Raw genomic sequence first — 12,621 nt, 5'->3', positions numbered from 1 at the left:
ATTTGGCAATAAGGAGTTCATGATCTGAGCCATACACATAGTCAGCTGCCAGTCTTGTTTTTGCTGACTGTATAGAGCTTCTCCATCTTTGGCTGCAAAGAATATAATCAATCTGATTTCGGTGTTGACCATCTGGTGAAGTCCATGTGTAGAGTCTTCTCTTGTGTTGTTGGAAGAGGGTGTTTACTATGACCCGTGCGTTCTCTTGGCAAAACTCTATTAGCCTTTGCCCTGCTTCATTCTGTACTCCAAGGTCAAATTTGCCTCTTACTCCAGGTGTTTCATGACTTCCTACTTTTGCATTCCAGTCCCCTATAATGAAAAGGACATCTATTTTGGGTGTTAATTCTAGAAGGTCGTGTAGATCTTCATAGAATTGTTCAACTTCAGCTTCTTCAGAGTTACTGATCAGGGCATAGGCTTGGACTACCGTGATATTGAATGGTTTGCCTTGGAAATGAAAAAAGATCATTCTGTCGTTTGTGAGACTGCATCCGAGTACTGCATTTCGGACTCTTTTGTTGACTGTGATGGCTACTCCACTTCTTCTAAGGGATTCCTGCCCACAGTAGTAGATATAGTGGTCATCTGAGTTAAATTCACCCATTCCAGTACATCTTAGTTTACTGATTCCTAGAATGTCGACATTCGCTCTTGCCATCTCCTGTTTGACCAGTTCCAATTTGCCTTGATTCATGGACCTAACATTCCAGGATCCTATGCAATATAGCTCTTTACAGCATCAAACCTTGCTTCTATCACCAGTCCCATCCACAACTGGGTGTTGTTTTTGCGATGGCTCCATCCCTTCATTCTTTCTGGAGTTATTTCTCCACTGATCTCCAGTAGCATATTGGGCACCTACCAACCTGGGGAATTCATCTTTTAGTGTCCTATCTTTTTGCCTTTTCATACTGTTCATGGGGTTCTCAAGGCAAGAATACTAAAGTGGTTTGCCATTCCATTCTCCGGTGGACAACATTCTATATCAAATGATATTCCCATTTGAATGCAGAGTTCCAAAGAATAGCAAGGAGAGATAACAAAGCCTTCCTCAGCGATCAATGCAAAGAAATAGAGGAAAACAATAGAATGGGAAAGACTAGAGATCTCTTCAAGAAAATTAGAGATACCAAGGGAATATTTCATGCAAAGATGGGCTCAATAAAGACAGAAATGGTAGGGACCTAACAAAAGCAGAAGATATTAAGAAGAGGTGACAAGAATACACAGAAGAAGTGTACAAAAAAGATCTTCATGACACAGATAATCACGATGGTGTGATCTCTCACCTAGAGCCAGACATCCTGGAATGTGAAGTCAAATGGGCCTTAGGAAGCATCACTATGAACAAAGCTAGAGGAGGTGATGGAATTCCAGTTGAGCTATTTCAAATCCTGAAAGATGATGCTGTGAAAGTACTGCACTCCATATGCCAGCAAATTTGGAAAACTCGACAGTGGCCACAGGACTGGAAAAGGTCAGTTTTCATTCCAATCCCAAAGAAAGCCAATGCCAAAGAATGTTCAAACTACTACACAGTTGCCCTCTTCTCACACGCTAGCAAAGTAATGCTTAAAATTCTCCAAGCCAGGCTTCACCAATATGTGAACCGTGAACTTCCAGATGTTTAAGCTGGTTTTAGAAGAGGAAGAGGAACCAGAGATCAAATTGCCAACATCCGATGGATCATCGAAAAAGCAAGAGAGTTCCAGGAAAGCATCTACTTCTGCTTTATTGATTATGCCAAAGCCTTTGACTGTGTGGATCACAATAAATTGTGGAAAATTCTGAAAGAGATGGGAATACCAGACTACCTCACCTGCCTCTTGAGAAACCTGTATGCATGTCAGGAAGCAACAGTTAGAACTGGACATGGAACAACAGACTGGTTCCAAAAGGAAAAGGAGTACGTCAAGGCTGTATATTGTCACCCTGCTTATTTAACTTATATGCAGAGCACATCATGAAAAACACTGGGCTGGAGGAAGCACAAGCTGGAATTAGGATTGACAGGAGAAATATCAGTAACCTCAGATATGCCGATGACACCACCCTATGGCAGAAATTACAGAAGAACTAAAGAGCCTCTTGATGAAAGTGAAAGTGAAAAAGTTGGCTTAAAGCTCAACATTCAGAAAACTAAGATCATGGCATCCAGTCCCATCACTTCATGGCAAATAGATGGGGAAACAGTGGAAGCAATGGCTGACTATTTTTCTGGGCTCCAGAATCACAGCAGATGGTGATTGCAGCCATGAAATTAAAAGATGCTTACTCCTTAGAAGGAAAGTTATGACCAACCTAGACAGCATATTGAAAAGCAGAGACATTACTTTGTCAACAAAGATCCATCTAGTCAAGGCTATGGTTTTTCCAGTGGTCATGTATGAATGTGAGAGTTGGACTATAAAGGAAGCTAAGCACAGAAGAATTGATGCTTTTGAACTGTAGTGTTGGAGAAGACTCTTGAGAGTCCCTTGGACTGCATGGAGATCCAACCAGTCCAACCTAAAAGGAATCAGTCCTGAATATTCATTGGAAGGACTGATTGTGAAGCTGAAACTCCAATACTTTGGCTACCTGATGCAAATAGTTGACTCATTTGAAAAGACCTTGATGCTGGGAAAGATTGAGGGCAGGACAAGAAGGGGACAACAGAACATGAGATGGTTGGATGGCATCACTGACTCACTGGACATGGGTTTGGGTGGACTCCGGGAGTTGGTGATGGACAGGAAGGCCTGGCGTGCTGCGGTTCATGGGGTCACAAAGAGTCAGACACGACTGAGCGACTGAACTGAACTGAATCTGTGGCAGCTTATTATAGCAGCCCAAACATTAATGTGGCCAGTGCAGACCACATGCCTCAAAGTTATCCCACCTGAGGCATGACAGCAGCAGGATATATACATCCTAGTGGTTCTCAGAGGGTGATGTCTGGACCAGCAGAATCTCCATCATTTGGCAACTTTTAGAAATGCAGGTTCTCAGTCCCATCCCAGAGCTACTGAATCAGAAACTCTGGGATAGGCTCTGCAGTGCATGAACCAATCGAATCCTTACCACATGTAAAAAAACCTGGTGTTTCCCACTAACATATGAGAACTTCTGTTATCGACCAGTTCTCATCAAGAATTAGTTAAGGACTGCTCCCGAAGGCTGCCCCTGCATCTCTGGCTGGCCAGGCAGGTGAACAGAGTGAGTTCTAGTGATTCGTGAAAGCCAGAGACAGACTCATGTTTGGAAGGTGAGCTGGTATGAGCTAAAATGAGAAGGGCCAAGAAAGATATGTGTGAAGTAGCACCTGCTCAACTAATCATGATAACTGTTCTGAGGAAGTCTCTTCTATTGTTGGGCACTAGAAGTCAGCAGCACTTCTTTGCAACTTCTCTCTGGTCTTCCCTTTAGTTGAAATTTCCAAGAGACTAAGGTTTGTCTCTCAACATACGTGGTAATATTTTTGAGAACAGCAGAGCAAGAGAGAGAGAGAGGGAAACAAAAAAAAAAAACCCACCCTGTGTATTACATTTCAGGAACTGCAATCAGGACCTTAAATGTGCTTAATCTTTGCAATAATCCTGAAGAGTAAATATCATTATCCTAATTTTACAGATGAGGAGGTTGATATATATAAAAAAAAAACTTGGCCATGATCCCATAGAAAAGGAAATGGGAAAGCTAGGATCTGAACCTGTGTGGGCCTGGCTCTAAATATCCATGCTCTTTCCACTCTCTGAACCCCTAGGAGTTCATAGTGATTTCTCATATATGATATATTTTGACATTTTGTTGTGAACATGTCTGGAAGAATGAAAATTTTAGCCTGCAGTTGGAAACTTTCACTTAATCTGCATGAGCATTGAGGAGAGGAAGCCAAGCCTTAGACTGTAACTATCATGAACACTGGGATTTGCTCAAAAGGCAAAAAGAAAAAAAAGGGGGGGGGGTCTATTACAAATGGCTGTTCCTAAGAGATTCCTAGTCTCCTCTAATAAACTCGTTCCAACACAGCTTTCTTAGGAAGCCTGGGGACCAGGCCAGCACTCCTAACTGTGGTCTTGTACTTCTCATCTGTTGAGTTTAATTGTGTACACAGTGTTCCTTTAATAAGAAAGCTGGGGCACCTCTGTTTTTACTGCCCTAACAATGTGGGGAGCCCATAGCAAGATTCTTGTGCAGGAAAACTACTTAGAAAAAATCCTCATTGACACCAAATTCCTGGGTAGGTGCAAATGAGACGATTTTTGAGTGAAGAGAACTTTCTCAGTGCCATTCAGTCTAAACTCACCCTTAAGGATGAAATCCTCCTTGGAACAGATGGTGAGCATAGGCCTCCTTGGACCACCAAGCACACAAGCTGTGAGGCAGCCACTTCCACTGGAGAGCAACTGGAAAAGCAAAATGAAAACCCAGAGTTTTTCAGAGACTTATGACCTGAATGTGGCCTCCATTAGTGGGAACAAAGCATGACTCTCTTGGCACTGGGATATATTGCTATCAAGCTCCATCTTTTGTTATTTCTTCCAGTTAGCAGTACGGAAATGGTGAAACAGGCAGTGTTTATCTCTCGGTCCCCAACCCTTCATCTTTTGATTTAACTTGCATTGTAGGGGACCAGGAGATCAGACAGGGAGGGCTCACATATCTCTGCTCATAAATGTATAGATGCCAGCTTCTCTCCACGCTGTTATCCAGGAGATCTTTAACCATCATTAAGTGAAATCATTCCTGTCAGACCTCTTCCTGGGCAGCTGCCGTTGTTAAAAGCGACTCAATGGCAAACGAACCTGCAATTTGGGCATCTATTCCTATGCCTAGACACAAGATTCTTACTTAAAAGCATGGCTTGTTTTTTCTGTCCATGGTATCTTACTGTGTTTGGAATACTGCTTGGGAGTAGAGTTACTTGATCTTTCACTTAATCTCTTTTTCTAGTTTCTCTTGAAGTGGCCTGATTTCTCCCCCTGGAGTGCTCCCCAGAAGCCCACAGAATCAGTATTTTTAAGTTCTACCCTTCTAAACTCATTATTCAAAATTAATGAATATCTTTCTAGCCTTTTTCATGTGATGTGGTATCATACAAAGAAATACATGGCAAAATATTTATAAAGCTATGACTATATAGTATACATATCAACATACATGACTGTATTCTTTTCACAGATGATTTTAAAATCAATAATTATGTCAACTGGCACTTCTTCATCTTCTTTTGAGAGACTTGGATAAAATTACTTTCAGGTGCCTAATTTCTTGTCCTTGTCCTTTTTTTAATAATTTTTTTTTTAAATTAAAGTATAATTAATTTGCAATGTTGTGTTAGTGTCAGGTATACAGCAAAGTGACTCAAATATATATGTATGTATATGTATTTATATATATACTTTTTCAGACTCTTTTCCATTATAGGTCATTACAAGACATTGTATATAGTTTCTTGTACTATACGGTAGAATCCTTGTTGTTTATTTTATACATGGTGGTGCATATATGCTAATCCCAAACTCCCTATTTTTTTCAATTGATTTATTTATTTTAATTGAAGGATAATTACTTTACAGTGTTGGGATGGTTTTTGCCATACATCGACATGAATAACCCACGGGTGCACATGTGCCCCCCTATTCTGAACCCCCTCCCCCACCCCTCTGGTTTGTCCCAGTGCACTGGCTTTGAGTGCCCTACTTCATGCATCAAATTTGCACTGATCACCTATTGTATGTATGGTAATATACGTGTTTCAGTGGTCTTCTCTCAAATCATCCCACCCTCATCTTCTCCCACATAGTCTAAAAGTCTGTTCTTTACATCTGTGTCTCTTTTGCTGCCTTGCATATAGGATCATCTTTACCGTCTTTCTAAATTCCATATATATGTGTTAATATACTGTATTGGTGTTTCTTTTTTTGACTTACTTCACTCTGTATAATAGGCTCCAGCTTCATCCATCTCATTAGAACTGACTCAAATGTGTTCTTTTTTTATAGCTGTGATATACTGATGTGTATATGTACCACAACTTCCTTATCTATTCATCTGCAGATGGACATCTAGGTTGTTTCCATGTCCTTATTTGAGGCTCCTAATATATATCACTGATTATCTGCTGCTGCTGCTGCTAAGTTGCTTCAGTCGTGTCCGACTCTGTGTGACCCCATAGACGGCAGCCCACCAGGCTCCGCCGTCCCTGGGATTCTCCAGGCAAGAACACTGGAGTGGGTTGCCATTTCCTTCTCCAATGCATGAAAGGGAAAAGTGAAAGTGAAGTCGCTCAGTCGTGTCTTAGCGACCCCATGGACTGTAGCCTACCAGGCTCCTCCATCCATGGGATTTTCCAGGCAAGAGTACTGGAGTGGGGTGCCATTGCCTTCTCCGATCACTGATTATAGGGCGCACTAAATTATATTCTCAGCAGCAGAGAATAAGAATTTCTGATTCTCTCTGTCCTAAGTGTTACCCTTCTTCTTCCTCTCAGGTAAAATTATACCCTTGTCCTGACTAGCCTTTGGCACAAAATAGAGATTCTAGAGAAAGCAAACCACTAAAATAGAAAGAAGCAATAAATACACACACACATTATCCCATGGTTGTATTTTTCTTAATTAACCTTGTAAATTAAATTCTTCTGCATTGATGAAAATATATTTTCTTCTGCTTGACTCAATTTGGGCTGTGAAACATTATCCTTCAGACTATTTCTCTATTGGTCTCTTCTTGAATATAAGTTGTAGCTTTTATGACACACATAATATGCATGTTCAGTAATGTTTAGCAATCGTTTGTCAAGTCTGTGCTAAGAGCAGGGCTATTCCAGACATGGAGAAGGAGATGGCAACCCACTCCAGTATTCTTGCCTAGAGAATCCTGTGTACAGAGGAGCCTGGTGGGCTGCCAACTATGGGGTCGCACAGAGTCAGACACGACTGAAGCGACTTAGCAGAAGCAGCATGCCTGACACTGGGCAATGCTGGGGGAAGAAATGATTATGACATGGCCCCTGTGCATTGTGAGCTTTCTCACAACTGAGTGAACGATTGTAGTTGTAACCCAAGGCCCACTGGGTATGCAGAGGCTGTATCAGAGGAATCAAACTCAGTGAGATAACAGATAAATTATAGTAGTATGGTCGCTCCCCTTGAAAGTGCTTTAAATGCTCATTGTGAAACATGTATTAATAATTTATTAAGTGCTTCAGGTATCCTATGTCATTCAGTCATCACCGCATCAATGTGGACTAGCTACTGTCATCCATTTGTGTGTGAGGAAACAGGATAAATCTTCCCAGGTGGTGCAGTGGTAAAGAATCTGTCTGCCAATGTAGGAGATGCAGGTTTGATCCCTGGGTCAGGAAGATCCCCTGGAGAAGGAAATGGCAACCTGCGCCAGTATTCTTGCCTAGGAAATCCCATGGACAGAGGAGCCTGGCGGGCTACAGTCTATAGTGTCACAAAAGAGTTGAGCGTGACTTAGCGACTAGACAACAAAACGAAAACTGAGGATAAGCAAGTTGCCTGCGATTGCATTGTTAGAGAGCATTGGAGGCAATGCAAAGCCTTTTGGAAAAGGTAGAGTACGTGATCTAGAAGAAGGGTCAGACTTCAGCAGACATCTTGGGGTAAGAGGGATCAGGCAGGGAATAGAGCCTGAGAAAAACACTGCGGTTGGACAGGGCAGGCCAGCTATTAAGAAACAGGATTAAGGAACAGAAGCCAGGAGATGATGGAAGATAAAGGAGAATAGGATCCGGTATGAAAAGTCTAGAATGCCAGATTCAAGGATGCAGATTTTATTGTGTTGGCAGCCCAAAGGTCATGTTCTAGAGCCTGTGCAGAGGCTGAGAGATCTGATCAGAGTATCAGAAGGTAAGTATCATTTGATTGGATGAGACTAGGAGTTCTGTACAGAATGATAGATGAAATCATGGTATATTTATATATCTAAGTATTATATTTGAGATCGTAAGGCTAGAGATGTGAACATAGAAACAATTATGATTCAGATTTCATTGTCATTTGTTCCTGAAATTGAACTGTCCCTAGGAACCCCACAGCACTCTCTATCTATCTCACTGAGCAGTTTCATCTCACCAGTTCATAGCCCAAATGTGCACACTCATGTTCAACTCAAAAGAACAAAGGTAGATAAATTTGTAAGAAGCTTTCCACCACTCCCTTTTGTTATCTCTCTATATTTTTAAATCTAATTTCTAAATAGACTTTGTGGTTTTTGGATGTAGGATTAGCCTTCAGTTTTTCTAAGTACACAACACTTAGCACAGTATTTTTATGTATTCGGTATTAAGCATGGAATGAATAAACCACAGATGAAACCCAGACTAGTGTCCCATACTTTGTTGTCTATGCCTGAACACATATCTAGAGCTGCATCTGGATCTCTACTGAGCTCGAGCCAATGTCCATTAACAGGGATAACATTTAGCACATTTAGACACGAGAAACCTATTTACATTTATATTGGTGTCTAAAATCATCTGTTGGGACTGAGCTCATTTTAATTTATTACAGTCTTTACTGCCTGCCAGGAAGCAATGGAGTACTCAAATTTCACTTGCATTTCTTAGTAGGAGCCTAGCCTCAATCAATATTTGGAGGGATGACAGTTTTGGGGGAGGCTCAGAATCTGATTCTAGCTGATATATTATGATCATTCATAATAGAACTATCATGAGGATTCTGATGAAAGGATTTGCCAACAGCTATTCCCTGTAGTTAGAATTGTTTCTGAATCCCATGGATACTCAGCGAGCACATTTCTTTGAGGATAGATCTTGGTTGCCAGAAGCTACTTATAAAAAGAGTACTGGATGGGGAGTCTGGAGATCAGCTTTCTCTCTAGAGCTTAGATATCAGTGAGCTCTGTGAAATTGATACTTGGTCTTCTGAAAGGTGGAGGTGATAATTCAGCCTCAGGACTTTGGAACCATCTTAAGGCCAACTTGCTCTGGGCAAAGTCAATAAAGCCATTATAGTCAACTGAGAAGAAGGTGGGAAGAAACTGTACTCAGGAAATCTGATCAAAATTAGATCAAACCAAGGGTTTGGGAGTGAGATGAAAATTTGGAACCACCCCATGGAAATCTCCCTATTTGCTTTATAAGCCATCAGCTTTTATAGTCTTTTAATGAGATCTTCTCTTAAGCTGAAGTCATATTTTGCTTTACATCTCTCTCATATAACTTTGTTGCCATTCCCTTTAGATCTTTACAAACCTTCATGCTTTGTAGAAAAATACTTGGGAGGTAAGGAAACAGGCCTACATTTTAGCAAAACAGAAAAAAGAAAAGGTTATCATGAGTGCATTTTCAGGACTTTAAAAAAAAATATTGGAGTATAGTTGCTTTACAATATTGTATTCTTTCTGTTCTACAGCAAAGTGAATCAGCTATGGTATACATATATCCCCTCTTTTAGGATTTCCTTCCCATTTAGATCGCCACAGAGCACTCAGTAGATTTCCCTGTGATATACAGCAGGCTCTCATTAGTTATCTATTTTATACATAATCATTTATAGATCAGTTCACTTCAGTTCAGTCACTCAGTCATGTCCGACTCTTTGCAACCCCATGAATCACAGCATGCCAGGCCTCCCTGTCCATCACCAACTCCCGGAGTCTACCCAAACCCATGTCCATGGAGTCGGTGATGCCATCCAGCCATCTCATCCTCTGTCGTCCCCTTCTCTTCCTGCCCCCAATCCTTCCCAGCATCAGGGTCTTTTCCAATGAGTCAACTCTTTGCATGAGGTGGCCAAAGTATTGGAGTTTCAGCTTCAACATCAGACCTTCCAATGAACACCCAGGACTGATCTCCTTTAGGATGGACTGGTTGGATCTCCTTGCAGTCCAAGGGACTCTCAAGAGTCTTCTCCAACACCACAGTTCAAAAGCATCAATTCTTCAGTGCTCAGCTTTCTTCACCATCCAACTCTCACATCCATACATGACTACTGGAAAAACCATAGCCTTGACTAGATGGACCTTTGTTGGGAGAGTAATGTCTCTGCTTTTCAATATGCTATCTAGGTTGGTCATAACCTTCCTTCCAAGGAGTAAGCGTCTTTTAATTTCATGGCTGCAGTCACCATCAGCAGTGATTTTGGAGCCCAAAAAAATAAAGTCTGACACTGTTTGCACTGTTTCCCCATCTATTTCCCATGAAGTGATGGGACTAGATGCCATAATCTTAGTTTTCTGAATGTTGAGCTTTAAGCCAACTTTTTCACTCTCCTCTTTCACTTTCATCAAGAGGCTCTTTAGTTCTTCTTCACTTCCTGCCATAAGGATGGTGTCATCTGCATATCTGAGGTTATTGATATTTCTCCTGGCAATCTTGATTCCAGCTTGTGTTTCTTCCAGCCCAGCGTTTCTCATGATGTACTCTGCATATAAGTTACATAAGTAGGGTGACAATATATAGCCTTGACGTACTCCTTCCCAATGTGGAACCAGTCTGTTGTTCCATGTCCAGTTCTAACTGTTGCTTCCTGGCCTGCATACAGGTTTCTCAAGAGGCAGGTCAGGTGGTCTGGTATGCCCATCTCTTTCAGAATTTTCCACAGTTTATTGTGATCCACACAGTCAAAGGCTTTGGCATAGTCAATAAAGCAGATAGATGCTTTTCTGTAACTCTCTTGCTTTTTCAATGATCCATCGGATGTCGGCAATTTGATCTCTGGTTCCTCTGCCTTTTCTAAAACCAGCTTGAATATCTGGAAGTTCACGGTTCACATATTGTTGACGCCTATATCAATCCTAATCTCCCGACTTATTCCACCCCTCTCTACCCTCTTTGTGTCCGTAAATTTGTTCTCTACATCTGTGTCTCTGTTTCTGCATTGCAAATAGGTTCATATGTAGAAGATGCGGCACATCTATACCACGGACCTCTTTCTTTGCTCTGTTGTGCCTTAGCGCTTTCCCTAGAGCCCCAGACATGCATGTACAGACACTCAGCATGGCAGGCAGGGAAGGAGAAGTTGTGTTCAATCTATGTATTAAAGATAGCTGATAATTATCATCTTTCTTTCTTTCATTCAACAAACACTGATTTATGTTGTTGAAAACAATGGGTGACTATGGAGTCAGAGGATGAGATGGTTGGATATCATCACTGATTCAATGGAGATGAGCTTTAGCAAGCTCTGGGAGATGGTGAGGAACAGGGAAGCCTGGCGTGCTGCAGTCCATGAGGCTGTAAAGAGTCAGACACGACTGAGTGACTGAACGATAACATGGAGTCAGACAGAATGGGTTTGTGTGTGAGCAGTATTGTAAGACGGTTCGCATAAACTTGTGCAGCCACTTGCTTAACTTCTCCCAGTCTTTGTGCCCTCATGTGTAAAAGTGGAGATGATAAATGTATGTGCTTTAAAGGGTTACTGGAAAATTAAGGCATTTAAAGTGCTCCTGGGGAGGCCTATGTTGATAAACAGAATGGTTACCCTTAGAGGGTGTACTCTCCCTGATGTTTTAGAGCATGCAAAGTTGAATGAGGTGAGGGCATCTGCTGCTGCTGCTAAGTCGCTTCAGTCGTGTCCGACTCTGTGCGACCCCATAGACGGCAGCCTACCAGGCTCCGCCATCCCTGGGATTCTCCAGGCAAGAGTACTGGAGTGGGGTGCCATTGCCTTCTCCGGAGGGCATCTTCTAGAGCAGTCCATATGTTTTCTGATGGCTGACATATACCCTCCAGATTGAGCATTGTGGAAATGCAGAGAAAGCATATATTTCAACTGAAAAATTGAGAATCTGGAAATCATAGAGCAGGTGATACTGGATCTGAGTAATGAAAGATGGGAAGAATTGGGTTAAGGGGAGGGAGTAGGTAGCTGTATATATTATATGCTGTATGTATAATGCAGGTACCATCATTCTCCCGTCTACCCATCTTTCCACCGTTTACTGTCCAGTGAATTACATGGTGCCCCTTGGTAACTTTGAATTTCCTTGAGGACAGTCAATGATATCCAGTTTTAATATTTTTTCACCTACTTTAATATACTGCAAGTCTCTTCCTATAACATTCTGAGCTCCTTACTACCCACATTCCAATAGCCTTCCCTGGTGTTTTTTCTCCTTCCCCTAATCATTTCTATACTTTTTTGTAGGACTAAATTTCCAGCCAATGAAAGGAAGATGGTGGAGTTACTGAGCTCCCTCTATGAACCAGACTCTATGGGGAGCATTTTATCTACTCTATCACAGGTGTATAGGTAGGTAGTAGTATCTCATTAGAATTTAGGAAATTGAAGCTGAGAAAAATTAAATATTCTGTCAGTAGGAATCAGGATAAGAAATACAAAGCATGGTAACAGAAAGAACCTTGAATTTCAGAGTTTTAAAATAACAAATATGTGTTTCTTTGCCTTTCTCATGTTCCTTCCCATCGTGGGTTGTCTGGTAGCTCCATTTGACATGTGTTCAGCCTGGCACTCAGGCCTATAGAATGGACATTCCCAATGAGGATCTGTCCATGAGGCAGAGGGTCAGAGGAAGCATGATGCATGGTGTGCGCTTCTGAAGCATTCCACCCAGAAATGACATGTGATGAGTGTGTTACTTCTCATCTTTCAGTGGACATGGCAAATCACAAGGCCA

At 41.6% G+C, this 12,621-nt stretch overlaps 1 long non-coding RNA gene across 1 annotated transcript in view; it reads left to right on the top strand.

Moving 5' to 3' along the window:
• LOC145508731 (uncharacterized) overlaps nt 1-12,621 on the top strand; it is a 137,876-nt gene that overhangs the window by 13,001 nt on the left and 112,254 nt on the right. The window contains exon 3 of the long non-coding RNA XR_014055573.1: nt 12,132-12,236. This is a non-coding gene — a long non-coding RNA (uncharacterized LOC145508731). The remainder of the gene's footprint in view (nt 1-12,131; nt 12,237-12,621) is intronic.

The sequence above is a fragment of the Giraffa tippelskirchi genome, chromosome 6 (genome assembly GCF_054371585.1).
Source record: "Giraffa tippelskirchi isolate mGirTip1 chromosome 6, T2T-mGirTip1v1.2.pri, whole genome shotgun sequence".
Lineage (NCBI taxonomy): Eukaryota > Metazoa > Chordata > Mammalia > Artiodactyla > Giraffidae > Giraffa > Giraffa tippelskirchi.
Note: the sequence above shows the minus strand (reverse complement) of the source record. Positions and strands in the feature narration are given on the sequence as shown.